This window comes from Hordeum vulgare, chromosome 2H (genome assembly GCF_904849725.1).
Source record: "Hordeum vulgare subsp. vulgare chromosome 2H, MorexV3_pseudomolecules_assembly, whole genome shotgun sequence".
NCBI classification, from domain to species: Eukaryota; Viridiplantae; Streptophyta; class Magnoliopsida; order Poales; family Poaceae; genus Hordeum; species Hordeum vulgare.
Genome location: NC_058519.1, coordinates 100549226 through 100568678, shown reverse-complemented (window position 1 = coordinate 100568678; position 19453 = coordinate 100549226).

Sequence of the window (19453 nt, the reverse complement as noted above, 5' to 3'; positions counted from 1 at the left end):
AACCAGCCTGAACCGCGGTCCAGTTCCAAATCTTCCTTGACCAGGGGCATTCTGTGAACAGATGCATGGGCGTTTGAAGGCTACGCTCACATAACCGGTAGAAGTATTCATTTTCACGCCCCCTACGAAGCAGTGCGTTTGCGTCATGATTTTCCCAAGCATTGTTGTCCATACGAAGAAGCGACAATTTCCTGGTGCCCACGCGCGCCAGATCAGCTTGAAACCAGCCATGGACGTTGCTCCCTCAAACTGTAGCGTATACGCTGACCGCGCACTGTACTCTCCGTTGGGAGCAAATCTCCAAATAATCGCGTCGCGCTGCATGTCCTGGAGCATTACCCTATCTACCGTAGTTGCCAGATTTGTTAACTCGGTGGTCATGTCGTCCGTTAGCCCATGTGCCAGGTCGTTAAGCCACGTGTCCCTGAATAGCGCTTCATGCACAGATCTATTTTTGCGCATCGCAATCTTGTATAGACGAGGTGCGATAACCTTAGGGCATTGCCCATATAGCCATCTGTCGTTCCAAAATAGAGCGGACCTCCCGTCCCCAATGGTAATGTTTGTTGCCATGGAGAAAAGGGAGCGGTCCTTGCTATCATACGGGACCAAAATACGAACCCACGGGCGATCAGGGTTACGCCAAGCAAGCCATAGCCATCGTAGTCGAAGTGCGGTACCAAAATAGTTCAGATTCAACACTCCCAGGCCACCAAGGTGTTTTGGCCTGCAGATCTGGCTACACCCCACTCTACATTGACCTCCCGTGCAGGAGTCTGATCCCGCCCACAGCCATGCTCGCGCAGATTTGACCAACAACTTTTGCGCCCAGATTGGAAGTTTAAAAACCGACATCCAGTACGTGACAAGGGGAATCAGGTTGGCTTTAAGCAGAACCAATCGCTCACTTTTGGCCATTAGATTTCCTTCCCAGCATGCGGACCTGCTAGCGAACTTGAGAATGAAGGGGTCGAGCTGAGCTTTGGTAAGGCCTCTTAGAGACAAAGGCAACCCTAAGTAAGTGGTGGGTAGCGTTTTGACTATGATGTTAAGCGGGGCTAGGACGGTTGATAGGTCCAGGCCAGCACACCTTACAGGAAATGCCGAGCTCTTAGCGCAATTTATTCGTAGCCCCGTCGCTGCCCCAAAACAGTCCAACAACTGCTTGACCATTCTTGCGTCAGTTTCTAATGGGTTCATGAAAATGGCCACATCGTCCGCATAGAAGGAGCACCGCATGAGCTTTCTTCTCCCAGGCAGTGGTGATAGCACGCCGTCCTCCGTGGCCAGATCGAACAATCGTTGTAGCGGCTCCATCGCTAGGATAAAAAGAAAGGGGGAAATGGGATCCCCTTGTCTGAGTCCCCTGTGATGGTGGATGGGCTCGGATTGCTCGCCATTTAGTAGAATGCGCGATGAAGATGTGCATAGCAGCATGGCAATCCACTCCCTCCAGCGTTCACCAAAACCCCTTGCCTGTAGCATGTTAAGAATGTACGCCCAAGAGACAGAATCGAAGGCCTTGGCAATATCGAGTTTGAGCAGGACAGCCGGCTTCTTGGTCTTATGCAAGTGGCGTATGGTGTTCTGGACGTACAGAAAAACTTCTTGGATGCTACGCTTTTTGATGAACGCACTTTGGCATTGGCTAACCAGGTAATCCATTTTTGGGCTCAACCACTGTGCCAGAATCTCTGTGAACAATTTAATCACGCTGTGAATTAGCGAGATTGGCCTGAAGTCAGACAAGGCATCGGCACCAGGCTTCTTGGGAATTAGCACAATCAAGCCCTGTTGACGTGCCGCATCCCTTTGCAGTCCATTCGATGAAGCTGTTGAAGCACGTCCAACACATCTAGCTTGATAACCTCCTAGCAAGCTCGGAAGAAACCATCGGAGAAGCCGTCGGGGCCGGGTGCCTTCTCAGTAGGCATATCATTGATTGCTTCCTTAATCTCAGCAGGGAAAAAATCATCTTCCATATCCGACAGGTCTACATGGTCAAGGTCTAAAGCCTCCCAATTAAGGGTAGTTGCCATAGGCTGTGGCGTGCCAAAAATGTTCAAGAAATGCTCATGTGCAAGCTGAATCATCGCATCCGTGGTCGATACTGCTCCTGCCGGACCGTGCAGGACATGGATCAAGTTTTTGTTGCGCTTGGCGTTGGCCTTCCTTTGGAAAAATCTGGTATTGGCATCCCCTGCTTTCAACCACGGAACCCGACTACGTTGTCTGATTTTGATTTTGAGGAGTACCGCAAGACCTAAGGATCTTGATTTGCGGTTAGCGCGTAGCCCCCTTTCCGGAGCCGAGAGGGGCCTGAAGTCTTGCGCCGCATCAAGCTGGAGAATGAGCTCTATGACCGTGGCGAGCTGCCTCTGCACATCTCCTACTAGCGTGCGGCTCCATCGCTGCAAGGCTTTGCTGAGCCGCCTCAGCTTGAGGTCGAGCATGGTCAAAGGGCACCTCTCGCCGGCCTGTTCATTCCAGGATTGCGTCACTACTTGTTGGAAACTAGATATGTACTGCCAGTATGATTCAAAACGGAATCGTCTATTTGTTTTAGCATGCGCGACATTGATTAACAGGAGAGGGCAATGATCGGAGATGCCAGACGCTTGTGGGGAGCAGCCTGACCATCGGAAAAAGCATCTCCCAGTCTATGTTGCAGAAGGCTCGGTCTAGCTGAACCAGCATTGGATTCGCTTGCTCATTGCTCCAAGTAAACCTACGCCCAATTAACTATAATTCATGCACGCAGGATCTATTGAGCGTATGATGGAACTTGGTCATCCAGGTCCGACATATCCGATTATTCCTTTTGTCCCTTGGGTCAGTGATCAGGTTAAAATCGCCGATCACCAGCCACGGCCCCGTCATGGCATTATGAATGTTCGCGAGCTCGTTTAGGAACGCCTGCTTCCTCTGTGTGTCGTGAGGGCCATAAACCGTGGTCAAGGACCACTGATCTCCCCCACCAATTGGGCAGAAGGAGGCCATGATAGAGAATGAACGCAGGTGAACGGCTGTTGCCCTGAACCGGTCACCGCGCCAGCATAGGAGAATGACACCCCTGGTACCTTGTGCTGGTAGGGCCACGTGGTTGTCGAAACCATTTCCAACAATCTCTCTCCTGTCGGCATCAGAAACAGCCGCAAGTTTCGATTCCTGCACGCAGATCATCCAACAGGAGAGAGGGCTGATCAGCGCGCGGGTTGACGCGCGCGGAGCACCATCATTTAAACCTCTAACACTCCAACTAAGAAGTGATAGTTGTTCATTCATAGGAAAACAAACAAGCAGCGGTAGATCAAAGTCAAAACAATCATGCAAGATACATGACAAAGTCCAAGCTTTGCCCGATAGCCAAAACGGTGCGCAATACTGTAGTTCAGAGTGCAACTAATCATGGAAATGAGAATACTGCACACACATAGGCGCAATTCACCAATCTTTCAGGCGGCGCTGCCCGCCAGCTCCTCTAGAATTGCTTGGAGCTCTGCGTCACGGAGTTATAGCTGCAACGGAGAGGAGAGACCATCTATATTGGCCAACTTGTTGACGTTCTCAGGTGGCATCGGGGAGCGGAAGAATTGCAGGTACTTAAGCAGAGTGCTATCGGAGAACTCATCAGGACGCGAGATGAAGCCTAGCTCAACACTGATCGCCGCCTGTGCACGCTTGGAGAAAGACAAATTTGATTTGAGGCGTTGCAGCCTTGAGCTCTGTCTGGCACCCCTTACCACACTGAGAATACGCTGCCTCAGGGGCCTTGGTGACGGTGTCGCGACCGGCGCAGTGCCGAGGATGGATCTGGAGAGCAGGGAGGCAATTTTACTGATGAAGAGCTACTGCTCGTTGATCTCCAGGGTGGACACCTTCTCAGTGATCGCCATGAACAGCCCTGAGCCAAACAAATTCACATCTGCTAAAGCCTTTCTAGCACGCGCTTCTTCCAGAGACTGCATCTGGGTATCATCAGTACCAAAACCAGCCTGTGCAACACCGTTATAGCCTGTGGCCGGGCCAAAAGGCAACACCAAACCATCATTCCCGCAGAACCCCAGCTGCGGCCAAGGGGGCTGCACCACCGGCCAGCATGGCATCCAACAGGGCGCCAGTCCTTCGGTTGGCAGATTCCATGTCGCATTCCAGATGAGTGGCATCGGTCCCTCATGAATAGGCACCTCGACAGTGGCCTCAACGGCATGGTCCAGCGACGGAGGGAAGGGTGGTAGCTCATAGGTTTCCTGGGGCAACACCAGAGGGGGGGGGGGGGCGCCATCACCCTTGCCTCGGGCATGAGGCGCTGCTCTTCCGGTTCGGGCCACATAGACATCAACCCTGTCCCTGTTTGATCCCAAGCAAAGGGTCCCAAAGCCCCTTCTCTTTCTGCACCAGGATGAACCCTGCCTCTTGAAGCATTGCATGGCTCGGCTGGATAGCGTCCATCCCAGCCGCTTGCATCTCTAGCATTTCCGATCTTCGCGTGGATGTTGCCTCAGTCACCACAGGGCCATGGAAGACCGCTTCATGTGAACCCCGTTTGTCGCCCTGTCCCTCCATGCTTCCCCTTTCCTCCGTGCTACCAGGGACGATATGCAAGCTCGAAGGCTTGCTCTGCATCGCTGGCTGAGGAAAAACGTCATCACAGCTGTGTATGCATCTCTCTAGACTATCAGGCATTGCCCCGTCATCCGGTTTGTCAGTCTGCATCCCTGCATGCTGCATCATCACGGTCTTCCATTCTTCACGCTGAACCAGCTTCCTCTTCCCCTGAGCAGGTATCACGTTGCTGACCGCAAGCGATCGCCCTTCCTGTGCAGGCTGCTCCTCCTGCTCATCCCCGCCAGCCACAACCCCGGCAGTGCCCACGGCATGGTGACGAAAGTGTCGCCTCGGCTCCGGCTCTCTGCTTGCAGTGTCCCGGCCCATAGCCTGCTCGTGCATGCTCCGAAAGAAACGCTTGCGCACCCCACCACGAGAGCCCCGTCGGTGTCTGCTGCCGTGACCTCCTGCATCCCCCTCTTCATCATCACTTTGGCGGTCAGCAAGGTGGTTGGAGTAGGAACTCGCTGATCTGGCCCTGCCTTCCCCATCCTTTGTGCCAAAATGCCACTTGCCCTTGAAGCGGTAAGTGCATGGCCAGGCAGAACGATCATCGCGCCCAGGGGAGGTCGGTGTCAAATCCTTGACGACATCCTTCACGCAAGAACTCCCTTGGGCGGACAACATTTGGCATCTGCAGGATGGTGAAATCTGCAGCCCGCGGGATTTTGTCCGGATGCCAAGTCCATAGCCAAGCAAACAGCACGGAGCAATTGGCCTTTGTGGTAGACTGACGTTCAATCAGGTCTAGTTCACAATCCTTTCCAAGAACCTCCTTGACGCTCTCCCAGTCCCAGGCCGTGAGCGGCAGCTTCTCAATTGCCACATGACAGTAGTAGCGCCAGATGCGGCTAGTACCTGCCGGTGGAAGCCACGGCCTCAGCTTGAACTGCACTCCTGCCACGATAATGCTCCGCCGCTTGAGTGCCATGTCTCTCTGAGCAGGCTGGAACAGTGTGAGGAGGAAATCCTCGGAGAAGAACGGCGCGATGATGAAATCACTGACCGGGAAACAGAGGTCTCCCTCCACAGCCCGCGCGATCGCATCAGCAGATATCCCCAAGAAATGCCCGACCACCGTCAGGACCAGCGCAGAAGAATGCAGCCGATTGGCCTCGGCCTCCATTGCCGGCGTGCCGACCACCTTGCAGCTGGAGGAGGCCGACCTCCGGAGCGCATCCCCTGGAACATAGGCCATTGTGACCCTGCGCACCGCCGGCGTGCCGTGCACAACCGCAGGAGCCCGAACGGTAGCCGTGGACACGACCGGGATTGAACCAAACTTGGCAGGCACAGCAGGAATGGTAGGTGGACTTGGGGGCGGCGGCATGGATGGTGGAGTCGGGCTTGGTAGCGGCGGCACAGGCTCAACTTGACGAGAGGAAGTGGGTCTCTTGCTTCTCAGGCACACAGGGCAGCCGCGCTCGAGGTGACCAGGCCGCTTGCAGGAGTAGCAGGTTAAGGGATCTCGGCACTGAAAGGACTTGTGTCTTGAGCCCAGGCAACGGAAACAAGCGGTGCCAAATCTCTTCTTGAATGCCTCCGAGGCCGCCGCTGCAAAAGATCCGGGGCAATAATGGCGCAAAGCATTCGGAGCCGTGGCAGCCTCGCGAGCCTGCTGCCGTGCCAGCGCCACAGCACGCCGAGAGATGACCTCTATCCATGGCACTGCACCCCCGCCCCTATTGAAGACGGAGCAGGCTGAGAAGGGGAAGGAATCGCCAGAGCAGCCGTCGAGATCACCATCCTAGCGCCCGCTGTAGACCCAACAGAGGGAATCCTCGGGCGGCGCGGCTGGAGGATGGGCGCAGGCGCAGCCCCAAGGCCTGGGCCAACCACGAGGGATCTGAGCCGCGGCCTGGCAGGGGCAGCCACCATCGTTGCAAAAGAAGGGGCAGAAGGCCCTGCGGCGGCCGGCAGATCGGCAAGCAGAGAACAAGAAGGAGGGATCGGGGAGTTACTCACCTGGATCTGGGCATCCGCCACCTCATGCAACGCCACACAGGACAAGACCCTCTCGGAGATCTGGTCAATAATGGCTGAGGAGGCCTTGACCACATCGCGCAGGGCGATGCAGGGGAGAACGCGGCCCGAGGCGCCATCAATGAAGGCCGGAGGTGCGGCGGTGGCCACGGTGCCCGTGCCATCAATGAGGGAAGGGGGCGCGGTGGTTGGGGCGGATGCCGTCCCAGGAGAGGTAGGAGACGCGCACTCCATTGGCAGCGGCGTTTTAAGCTGATGATTGCCAGAATAAAGTTGAGACGGGATGTCAGCCTCTTTCCGTTTAATTGCCATCCGTCATCAAAGCTGATGATTCGTAGCATCCAAAGGAGATATGTGACGCTATGTTCCCGTGCATTGTAATAGTACTTCTTGGTAAAAAAAATGAACTAGAACCAGATCTGAGGAGCTGTGTGTTCTAATTTGACCGCCAAAATTTATTTTGCTCGCACGGTACATCTGACCTCAGATGAATCTTATTCTACCGCCTTGGCTGGAAGCAACATCCGAGAAACATCCAAAATAATGTGCTGACATGATTCAACAGTTAAAGACAGATGTATTACTCCTCGAAGATGTCTTCCCCTTTAGTTCGGTCTTGCACGTATTATGTACTAGCCGTAATAGTACTAATTGAAGTACTTGACTGATTCGGCCTTCACACCGAGATGCAGTAGAGCTTTGCAGATCGCCTTTGGACTTGAAACAAACATGGGGGCATGGAGCAGTAGTCGTAGATCGGCATGTCGGACTGAGCGGCTGCCTCGGAAATCTTGTGTCCGTCTTGATGATGGGCATCAACCCTTCTTCATCGGACAAATCACAACATGCACGACAGCAGACCCTCGGCCGCGCTCATCCGGCGCTGAGGCACATCGAGAATATGTCCCATCCATTGTCGCCGGATCAACTGCATACCAGGTGAACAATGTAACCTGCTTGCGCTTTGCGGCCACACACATCGAGACATCCAAGACATTACGAACTTCTCGAGAAGAGTAGCAGGGGGCGTGGAGGTCGGCCGACGCTTGTGGCAGGGAGAAACGGGCGCATCGACGGATGGAGCATAGCTCGAGGTGAGACGAGTCACGTCGGAGGCGAACCATAGTTGCGGTGCTGACGCCTGCGGAGTAAGAGTCCCATCGTGCTGGAGCCGCCAAGGCGCGACAATGGCAGGAGAGGCGAGCCGAGGCGGAGGCAAAGCCGGCGACGTTGATGGCGGCAGCACGCGTGGCGCGGCGGAACCGTCCGAGGCAGCAAGGCGGCTAGGCCGGCTCGGCGCGGTAGAGGAAGACGCCGCGTAAGCTGTTGCCGCAACCCTGAGATGACTCAAAGCTAAGCCGGCGATATGGGCGTCGAGTCCGTGTCTGTCGCTTCCTCCAGGGAGTCGTGGCCTTCCCACCTTTTTTTGTTCTATGTTCTTTCCTGGATCGTGAGTTGATTGGACAAATTCCGCGTCCTTGTGAAGCTTGACAGATGCGGATCATGAACAACACCCGCCACGGAATTTTCTGATCCCTCTTGGTGCGGCCGGCGACTTACTGATTCCTCACGCTTTCCACCATAAAGAAACTCTCGTCCCGGGCTTGGTTGGCCACCATGGCGCGTGTGGGAATGCAGAACATGTAACTCTAATTTTATTTTCTTTTGATCTCAAATCTTGTATATGTGGCTTTGATTATTCATCGACGATGTGATCTTCTGCGCCGACCTCGCGGATCCACTGAATCATAAGCTTCTCGATCCCTATGAGAGAACCCTTCAAAAACACAATTCCACTGTGCGATCAGCCCCATGGTGGGCGCCAACTGTTGTGGTTTGTCACGACAGATGTCCACATACAAGGACTTTAGGTGTGAGGCCATCGCAACCATGTGGCGGCTTGAAGGGGTTGGTCGGAATCGAGAGAAGCGAGTTTACCCAGGTTCGGCCCCTCCGATGGAGGTAAAAGCATAGGTCCTGCTTGTGTTTCATTGATGAAGATGATGATCTTGCTTACAAGGGTGCAGACTCAGCACCTCTAATCTCGTGGGTGTCTAATCTGTCTATCTCATGATTTGTCTTGTCTAGACCTAAGTTGTGAATCTTGTCCCTCTTGGGGCGCCTTACCCCTCCTTATGTAGGTGGAAGGGGTAGGTTTACATGTAGAGTCCTACTAGAAGTAGGAATAGGACTAGTCTCTCTGAATCCTAATCTCGGTCTTGTTTTCTTCTTATGGGAGTCTCTCCTCTTCTTGGGCCTTCTGTGTGAGTCGGCCCTCCTGGCATCTCTATGAGTCGCCTTATGCCAGGGTGCATGCTGGGCCTTGGGCCCTTGTCGTTTGTGTGAGTCGCCTGCCGGGTCATGTATGACCCGCCCGCCACGTCACTGCTGAGTCGCCGGTGAGTCGCCAAGTCTTGGCGGGTCATACTTCAACCCAGGTCACACCGTGGGGTATATCCCCAAGAAATACCACTAAAACTAAAAATAAAAACTCAAAGTAATGATAACAAGGATTGTCTCCCTAGAGCTCTTTCTTTATAGCCATAAAGATAGGCTTAAGATTTTAATGATGCTCTCGTAGGAATATGAGTTGTAGAACAAAAGGGAGCATCAACAAGTAAATACCAAACACATTTAAGTCTAACATGCTTCCTATTCATAGGAATATGCAAATAGAATAATTCATTGAAGCACAAAGCAATAAGCATAGGAAGGCCAAACAAGTGCAGCTTCAAAACCTTCGATATAAAGAGAAGGAACTTGATATTATTGAAATATATATAAGCATATGTTCCATTCTCATAATAATTTTCAGTGAATCATGAATAAACTCAACAATATAAGTATCACATAAAGCATTGTTACCATGATCCACATGCAAAAAGGTACTCTTACTATCCACATAAGCATAATCTTTGGGGAGCCCATGGTTAGGACATTTTAGCATTATAGTTTTCAGTCTCCCCCAAGCTTGAGCTATGCTCTCTCCATCATGAGGATAGAAATTATAAAGATAATTCCTATTCTGATGGACTTCATGAAGAGGATAAAAATTGGAGTAAAAGAGAGATTGAATCTCTTCCCAATCCCGTAGGTGAGAATCATCCACTAGCCTATACCATTCCAATGCTTTTCCTTTGAGTGACAAGGCAAATAATTTCCTCATGACTCCATCTCTCGTCAAACCTTAAATCTCAAACAACTCACAAAGTTTTGTAAGTTTCAACAAATGAATACTAGGATCGACTGTTCAATCTCCTGCATAACAATCATTCCTAATTATTTCAATTATCCCAAGTGGTATTTTGAATGGGATACAATCAGTAGGTGGAGGAGACTTCTCTACCTCGGGTGTGGTAAAGCAGCCTTTCCCAAGCAGCGAACTAAGAGTGCAGTTTTCCAGACTAACTAGTCATGCCAACAGTGAAAAGAAAACTAACAAGACTAAAAAGCAAAGGTAAAAGATAGTGTGCAACTCCCCTATCTTGAAGACTGGAGTCCCCGGCAACGGCGCCAAAAAACTTTGCTTGATGACGAGATGATGTATATACTTCTCGCTCCTCGTTGGTTACCTGATACGGTAACAAAAGTCCTTCCTTGGCGCTAGGAATTCTTCTTGCTACTTCTCTTTTGCCCTTGAAGAGAAAAGGGTGATGCAGCACAGGAGCAGTAAGTATTTCCCTCAGTTTGAGAACCAAGGTATCAATCCAGAAGGAGGGTCACGTCAAGTCCAGAGTACCCGCGCAAACACAAACAAGCTTGCACCCAACACTTCAAAGGGGTTGTCAATCCCTTCAAGATTGTTTCCAAAGTGAGATCTGACGAAGGAAAGTGCAACGAAGTAAACAGTATAAGGCTGGAAATATGGTGTGGAGTAGACCTTGGGGGCCATAGTGTTCACTAGAGGCTTCTCTCATAATAGCAAATATCACGGTGGGTGAACAAATTACTGTCGAGCAATTGATAGAACCGCGCAAAGTCATGACGATATCTAAGGCAATGATCATACATATAGGCATCACGTCCGAGACAAGTAGACCGATACTTTCTGCATCTACTACTATTACTCCACACATCGACCGCTATCCAGCATGCATCTAGTGTATTGAGTTCATGACGAACAGAGTAACGCCTTAAACAAGATGACATGATGTAGAGGGATAATCTCAAACCAATGATGAAAACCCCATCTTTTTACCCTTGATGGCAACAACATGATGCGTGCCTCGCTACCCCTTCTGTCATTGGGTGAGGTCACCGCACGGTATGAACCCAAAACCAAGCACTTCTCCCATTGCAAGAATCATAGATCTAGTTGGCCAGACAAAACCCACAACTCGAAGAGAATTACAAGGATATGAAATCATGCATAAGAGAGATCAGAAGAAACTCAAATAAGATTCATAGATAATCTGATCATAAATCCACAATTCATTGGATCTCGACAAACACACCGCAAAAGAAGATTACATCGGATAGATCTCCATGAAGATCACGGAGAACTTTGTATTGAAGATCCAAGAGAGAGAAGAAGCCATCTAGTTACTAGCTATGGACCCATAGGTCTATGGTGAACTACTCACGCATCATCGGAGAGGTCATGGTGTTCATGAAGAAGCCCTCCATGTCCGAATCCCCCCCTCTGGCAGGGCACCAGAACGTGCCCCTGATGGGATCTTTCGGAGACAGAAGCTTGCGGCGGCGCAAAAGTACTTTCGATGATCTCCTGATTTTTTTTCGGATTTTTAGGGAATTTATAGGCGCAACCCCTAGGTCAGGGGACGCTCACGAGGCCCACAAGCCTGGATGGCGCGGCCTTGCCCCTGGCCGCGGGGTGGGGGCTTGTGGGGCCCCTGGGGCTCCCCTGCCTTGGATTTTCTTTCGTTTGGACTCCGTTTTAAAATCTCCTCTGAAAGGTGTCAAAAACATGGAAAAAACAGGAACTGACACTTGGTACTGAGTTAATAAGTTAGTTCCAAAAAATATATAAAAGGCATGCAAATCATCCAAAGTTTGACAAGATAATAGCATGAAACCATCAAAAATTATAGATACGTTGGAGACGTATCAAGCATCCCCAAGCTTAACTCCTGCTCGTCCTCGAGTAGGGAAGTGATAAAGAATGAATTTTTGATGTGGAATGCTACCTAGCATAGTTGTCCTTTGCAACTTCTTTCACGTGGCATGAATGTTCAGGTCCGTAAGATTCAAAACAATAGTTTGCTATTGACATGAAAACAATAATACTTCAAGCAAACTAGCAACGTAATCATGAACTTTCAAAATAACAAGGCCAAAGAAATTTATCCCTACAAAATCATATAGTCTAGCTATGCTCCATCATCCTCACAAAACTAATGTAAATCATGCACAACCCCGGTATTGGCCAAGTAATTGTTTTCGCGCTCTTAATTTCTCAAACTTTTTATAACTATCACGCAATACATGAGCGCGAGCCATGGATATAACAATATAGGTGGAATAGAGTGTGGTGGTGGTTGTGAGACAAAAAGGAGGAGATGGTCACACTGACTCGGCGTATCAATAGGCTATGGAGATGCCCATTAATAGATATCAATGTGAATGAGTAGTGAATGCCACACAAAGGATGCACTAGAGCTATAAGTATGTGAAAGCTCAAAAGGAAAAATAGTGGGTGTGCATCCAACTTGCTTGCTCAAGAAGACCTAGGGAAATTTTGAGGAAGCCCATCATTGGAATATACAAGCCAAGTTATATAATGAAGATTCCCACTAGCATATGGTAGTGACAAAGCAAGAAGCTCTCAATCATGAAGAACATGGTGCTATCATGAAGCACAAGTGTGGAAAAAGATAGTAGCATTGTCCCTTCTCTCTTTTTCTCTTTTTTCATTTGGGCTCTTAGGCCTCTTTTTTTTTCTTTTCTCTCCCTTTTTTTGTTTTTGTTTTTGGGCTCTTTGGCCTCTTTTTTCCCCTCACATGGGACAATGCTCTAATAATGATGATCATCACACTTTTATTTACTCACACCTCAAAGATCACAATGATGATGACTCCATAGGAAATGCCTCCGGCAGTGTACTGGGATGTGCAACGATCTAGCATGGCGTATGATGTTGAAACATCTCGCTAGCTATCTTACGATCATGCAATGGAAATACAAGAGTGACGGCACAAGTCACGAGACGGAACGGTGGGAGTTGCATGGCAATATATCTCGGAATGGCTATGAAAATGCCATAGTAGGTAGATATGGTGGCTGTTTTGAGGAAGGAATTTGGTGGGTTTGTGTACCGGCGAGAATTGCGCGGCACTAGAGAGGATAGCAATGGTGGAAGGTGAAAGTGCATCAATACCATGGGCTCACATTAGTCATGAAGAACTCACATACTTATTGCGAAATTTTTTATTCGTAATCTAAACAAAGTGCTAAACGCATACTCCAAGGGGAAGGATTGGTAGGTGTAAACCATCGCGCGATCCCGACCACAACACAAAGGATGACAATCAATAGATCAATTATGCTCCGACTTCCTAACATAGCAGTTCACCATACGTGCATGCTACGGGAATCACTAACTTCAACACAAGTATTTCTAGATTCACAACACCCTACTAACATGACTTTTAATATTACCAAATCCATGTCTCAAAACTATTTGAGAGGAATCAAAACTTCTCTTTCTACTCAATGCACATGAAGATGGAGGTTTTTGCATCCTCTTTGGATATCTATCACTTTTGGGACTACTTTCATAGCATAAGCCAACTACCAAATCACGCACCGCCGTGCTCTAAAAGATATAAGTGAAGCACACAGAGCAAAAGTATGTAGCTCAAAATATATAAGTGAAGTACTATGAGCATTCTAGCAAAAATCACGATGAGTGCATGTCTCTCTCTCTCAAAAAGGTGTGAAGCAAGGATGATTGTGACACAACAAAGGAAAAGACTCCTACGGTACAAGACGCTCCAAGCAAAAACACATTTCATGTGGTGAATAAAAATATAGCTCCAAGTAATGTTACCGATGGATTGAAGACGAAAGAGGGGATGCCTTCCCGGGCATCCCCAAGCTTAGGATTTTTGGTGTCCTTGAATTTGGCTTGGGATGCCTTGGACATCCCCAAGCTTGAGCTCTTTCCACTCCTTATCTCTTTTTCCATGAGAACATCACCCAAAACTTGAAAACTTCACAACGCAAAACTTAAACAGAAACTTGTGATAACATTAGTACAAGAAAACAAACTACCATTTCTTTTGGTACTGTAGCAAACTTGAATTCTATCTATATTGATGATGGGCTACTGTATTCTGACTTTTCCCTGGCTAGTACCCCCGATACTAACATAGTTTCATCAAAACAAGCAACAAACTCAACAAAAACATAATCTGTCAAAAACAGACCAGTCTGTAGCAATCTGTATACTTCATATACTTCTTCTACCTCAAAAAATCTGACAAACTACGACGGCCTGGGGAAAAAGCATATCAATCATCAGCAAAAATAATCAACTCAAAAGCTCTTCCTGAATAAAAATGAAAAATCATCTCGTGAGCGAAAAGTTTTTGTCTTTTTCCAGCAGGATCAAACAACCATTACCAAGACTAGTCATAAAGGCTTTGCTTGGCTCAAACACAAAAAACACAATCACAACAGAATTATGAAAGTGTGCACGCAACAAAACAGAAAGAAAAAGATAAATTCATTGGGTTGCATCTCAACAAACGCTATTGTTTAACGCCCTTAGCTAGGCATAGAAGCGATAGAATCACGTATCGTCGTCTTTGGTGCTCAAACCATAAGTGGCGTGATCACTTATCATCTTAAGGTTTTCATCTCTCTTGTTGGATGATTCACCACTACCTTTAGGAACAAAGACAAACTTGGTGATTTTATTGTGGGCAAAATTTGGAGTATTCTGCATAGCGGCAAAAGCGGAAGCCAAGTTGGTTATAACATCCTCTAGTTTGCCAATCCTAGCGGAATCATGACCTAGATTTTTGTTAACTGTGGGTTCCTTCTCCTTTAAATTTTTCAAAACCATTCCCACCTTGGATCCGTACTGAGTGATTTGATTGTGGATATTTTTATCCAAATTCTCAGTGAGTTCAATCGTAGCAACTTTATTTTCAATAACATCCAACCTACGCATCACATGTTCCAGAGTTAAGGTAGTTCCATTAACCATGAGTGGGGGTGAGCCTACCAAATTTATCACATCTCCGTAAGAATCAACGGTATGGCAACCCAAGAAATTTCCACCTACGATGGTGTTAAGAATATACCTATTCCAAGGAGAAAAACCCACATAAAAACTGCGAAGCAAGACTGTAGTGGACTGCTTATGAGCAGATCTACTCTGAGCGTTGCAAATCCTATACCAAGCATCCTTTAAGTTCTCTTCCTAAATTTGTTTGAAACTGAGGACTTCGCTCTCGGGAGTATCGTTTGAGGTGGTGGATCTAGCCATCAGGATAGACCATCCCACACAGACGAGCAGAAAGCAAGCGAGAGAAAAGGGCGAACGAAAAGGCAAATGAAAAAGGCAAATTGGTGAAGTGGGGGAGAGGAAAACGAGAAGCAATTGGCAAACAAAGTAAATGCAAGAGATGAGTTTGCGACACCTACTTGGTTGAGTTCTTGACTTGATCTTCCTCCCGGGCAACGGCGCCAGAAATTCTTCTGCTACGGTAACAAAAGTCTTTCCTTGGCGCTAGGAATTCTTCTAGCTACTTCTCTTGTTCGCGTCGGTTTTCCATTGAAGAGGAAAGGGTGATGCAGGACAGGAGCAGTAAGTATTTCCCTCAGTTTGAGAACCAAGGTATCAATCCAGAAGGAGGGTCTCGTCAACTCGAGAGTACCTGCGCAAAAACAAACAAGCTTGCACCCAACGCTTCAAAGGGGTTGTCAATCCCTTCAAGAGTTTTTGCAAAGTGAGATCTGACGACGGAAAGTGCAACGAAGTAAAAAGTGTAAGGCTGAAAATATGGTGTGGAGTAGACCCTCGGGGCCATAGTGTTCACTAGAGGTTTCTCTCATAATAGCAAATATCATGGTGGGTGAACAAATTACTATCGAGCAATTGATAGAACCGCGCAAAGTCATGACGATATCTAAGGCAATGATCATACATATAGGCATCACGTCCGAGACAAGTACACGATACTTTCTGCATCTACTACTATTACTCCACACATCGACCGCTATCCAGCATGCATCTAGTGTATTGAGTTCATGACGAACAGAGTAATGCCTTAAGCAAGATGACATGATGTAGAGGGATAATCTCAAGCCAATGATGAAAACTCCATCTTTTTACCCTTGATGGCAACAACATGATGCGTGCCTCGCTACCCCTTCTGTCACTGGGTGAGGTCACCGCATGGTATGAACCCAAAACCAAGCACTTCTACCATTGCAAGAATCATAGATCTAGTTGGCCAGACAAAACCCACAACTCGAAGAGAATTACAAGGATATGAAATCATGCATAAGAGAGATCAGAAGAAACTCAAATAAGATTCATAGATAATCTGATCATAAATCCAGAATTCATCGGATCTCGACAAACACAACGCAAAAGAAGATTACATCGGATAGATCTCCATGAAGATCGTGGAGAACTTTGTATTGAAGATCCAAGAGAGAGAAGAAGCCATCTAGTGACTAGCTATGGACCCGTAGGTCTATGGTGAACTACTCACGCATCATCGGAGAGGTCATGGTGTTGATGAAGAAGCCCTCCATGTCCGAATCCCCCCCTCTGGCAGGGCACCAGGACGTGCCCCAGATGGGATCTTGCGGAGACAAAATCTTGCGGCGGCGGAAAAGTACTTTCAATGATCTCCTAATTTGTTTTGGGATTTTTAGGGAATTTATAGGCGCAACCCCTAGGTCAGGGGACGCTAAGGGGGCCCACAAGCCTGAATGGCGCGGCCTCCCCCTGGCCGCGCGGTGGGGGCTTGTGGGGCCCCTGGGGCTCCACTGCCTTGGCTCCCAAGCTCCCCGATCTTCTTCTATTCAGAAAAAAATATTTTCGGGGATTTTCTTCCGTTTGGACCCCATTTCAAAATTTCCTCTGAAAGGGGTCAAAAACATGGGAAAAACAGGAACTGGCACTTGGCACTGAGTTAATAAGTTAGTTCCAAAAAATATATAGAAGGCATGCAAAACATCCAAAGTTTGACAAGATAATAGCATGAAACCATCAAAAATTATAGATACATTGGAGACGTATCATTACCCCAAGTGGAAGGTTGAGATGTAGTCAGCAGCAAGTTTTCCCTTACACGGAGACTGTAAGGTTTATCGAACCAAGAGAACTGCTAGGCTCAACAAGTAGGTGTCTCCTGTCCTGGCTAGCAGAATACGTGGACCTGCACATACAACAAATAACTTTGCTCCCAACGAGCACAGAGAGGTAGTCAATCTCTCCGGCCTTCTAGTTTGCAAAGGATCAAAAAACAAGCGGTAATTGTAATAGTGATTGCAACTGAAAAGTAAATGAAAGCAGTAAATGATGGAGGTGTAAACAATGGTGGTGATATGGACTTGAGTCACATGATGTTCACTAGTGATGTCTCTCTCCCAAAAGACGATAAACAACTATGCTTGGGTAAACAAATTACAGTTGGGGAATTGACAGAATTATGAACGCACCGCAATGCTAATTATGCTACTTGAAAGTTAGAGGCTCAATAGTAATGGGCAATACGCCAAGACAAGTAGACCGTTTATTCATCAACATCTACTTACTAATCATCCACCTTGAGATATCTATCCAAAACATCTCGCTGGTATTAAGTTGCGAGCCCCACCCAAAGTGTAAACTCAAAGCAACGGACAACGGTATTAACGAACTATGCGTAAGGTAAACAATCCTTGCAACCGTGGTCACAACCACCGTTGTTTTCTCCCTGGTGGCAATAACACATCCCCTAGTCTCATGTTTCTGTCACTCTAGCTAGACATCGAGGGGCATGAACCCACAATCATGCATAACGCTCCCTCTTCGAGTTACAATCTACTACTCAGCCAAAGCAATAAATAGCAATGGAGAACATGCATGAATCACTATGGAACATAATATAAAAGGATAATCAAATATATAACTCATAACAATCTGAACATAATCTCATAATCCATCGGATCCCAACAAACTGAGCATAGCAATAGCAAGAGAATTGGATAGATGCCTTGATCATGTAGGGCAGCTCACAAGGATGAACCATTGAAGCACAAGATTAGAGAGAAGACATCACATAGCTACTGGTCATGGAGTCACGATCAAAGGAGGACTACTCACGACAGGTCCGGGAAGCGTCCATGGCGGTGGAGAAGCTACCGGAGATGAATCCTCCCTCCGACAGGGTGCTGGGAAGAGGTCTCCGGACGCTCCCGATCTCGAAGCGCTGCGGCGATGGAACGATGGAGAAATTCGTGATTGTGGAACCCGCATAGGGTTTTCCTCATCAAGGGGTAAATATAGGCGAAAGGAGGGCACCAGAGTGCATGGACCCCACCCAGGCGGCCTCTTGGCGTGACCTAGGGGTGGGTCGCGCCCACAGGTCGCCTGGGCGGCCCCTGGCCCCCTCTGGCCCCCTTTCCTGCTTCGTGAAGCTTCTAGTGCGCTGATTTTTATATATTTTTCTCGGCATTTTTGGGGTTCCAGAAAATTGGGTAAAAGCTGCTAGAAAAAAGACACCAGCACACAGAAACTGGCACTAGGTGCACTTAGTTAGTAGGTTAGTCCAAATATGTGTAAAAATATATAAAAGTATAGCAAAACATATAACAATGTCACCCAAAAGATCATGGAACAAGCAGAAATTATAGATACGTTCGGGACGTATCACTCGATGGAACCGAAATCCTCTTTTTGCTGAATGTTAAAACTAAGTTTTTGAGAGTTCAAATTTGATAAAACTTCTGCAATTTTGTGATGCTCATCCATTCCAGCTCTTCTTATCTTTTCTTAGTGTGTGCTTGTCTGGTTGTGTGGCAGTCTTCTTGTCGGCTTGTCTATGAGTTTGCTTGTGTGCTTGGTCTTGTCAGGATGTCGGGTTCAAAGGATAGTCAAAACAACTTCAGTGAGGCCAGTTGTGAAATGGACCAAGGCACTAGTCCTGAGAGGACACCTTTTGACCCAGGTACGCCTAGCTCCCATGGCTTGCCCAATGCAGCTACCAGTTCCAGAAGGAAGATAAATTCTGATGAAGAAGATGCAGACTTCATCCCTGAGGAATCTGCGCCCTAGAAGCACAAGGAGAAGTCCTCCGCTAGGAAGACTACGAGGAAGGAGTATGCCAAACCTGCTGACATTAGAGCTCCAGAAGCTAGGCTTGCAAAGAAGCCAGGTCAGAAAAGAGCTAGGAAGAGGATTGTCCATGTTGTTGGTAGGCCAACCTCAATGTATGAAGATCCAGTAGAAGCTGTTGATGACGAGGAGGAAGAAATTCTTGCTGAGGTTACTCCTCCTAAGAAGAAAAGGCTAATGGTTGATGCCATGGCTAAGAAGACTGCCCCAAGCCTTCAACGCCTAAGGCTAAGAAGTCTGTAGCTCCCAAGAGGACTACAAAGGATATTCCTGTAGATGAAAAGAACAAAGGTTGTGCATCCAGAGATTTTGCTGCAGAGGAAGATGAGGTTGCCCATGTGCTTATGAAGCTGAGACCTCATCGGACAACCCATGATGCTTCTCATCCTACTACTGGGAACATGAAGATGAGGAAATATTCAGGTCTAAGGAAATGGAGATCTGTTGATCCATATGCTATGAGAAGGAAAGCTATAGTTGATCCCCGCTTTCACACGGGAAAACAACAAGATTTCTATGAGACTGTTTCGCTTGATGAGAATCCAGTAGTCAGCAACATGA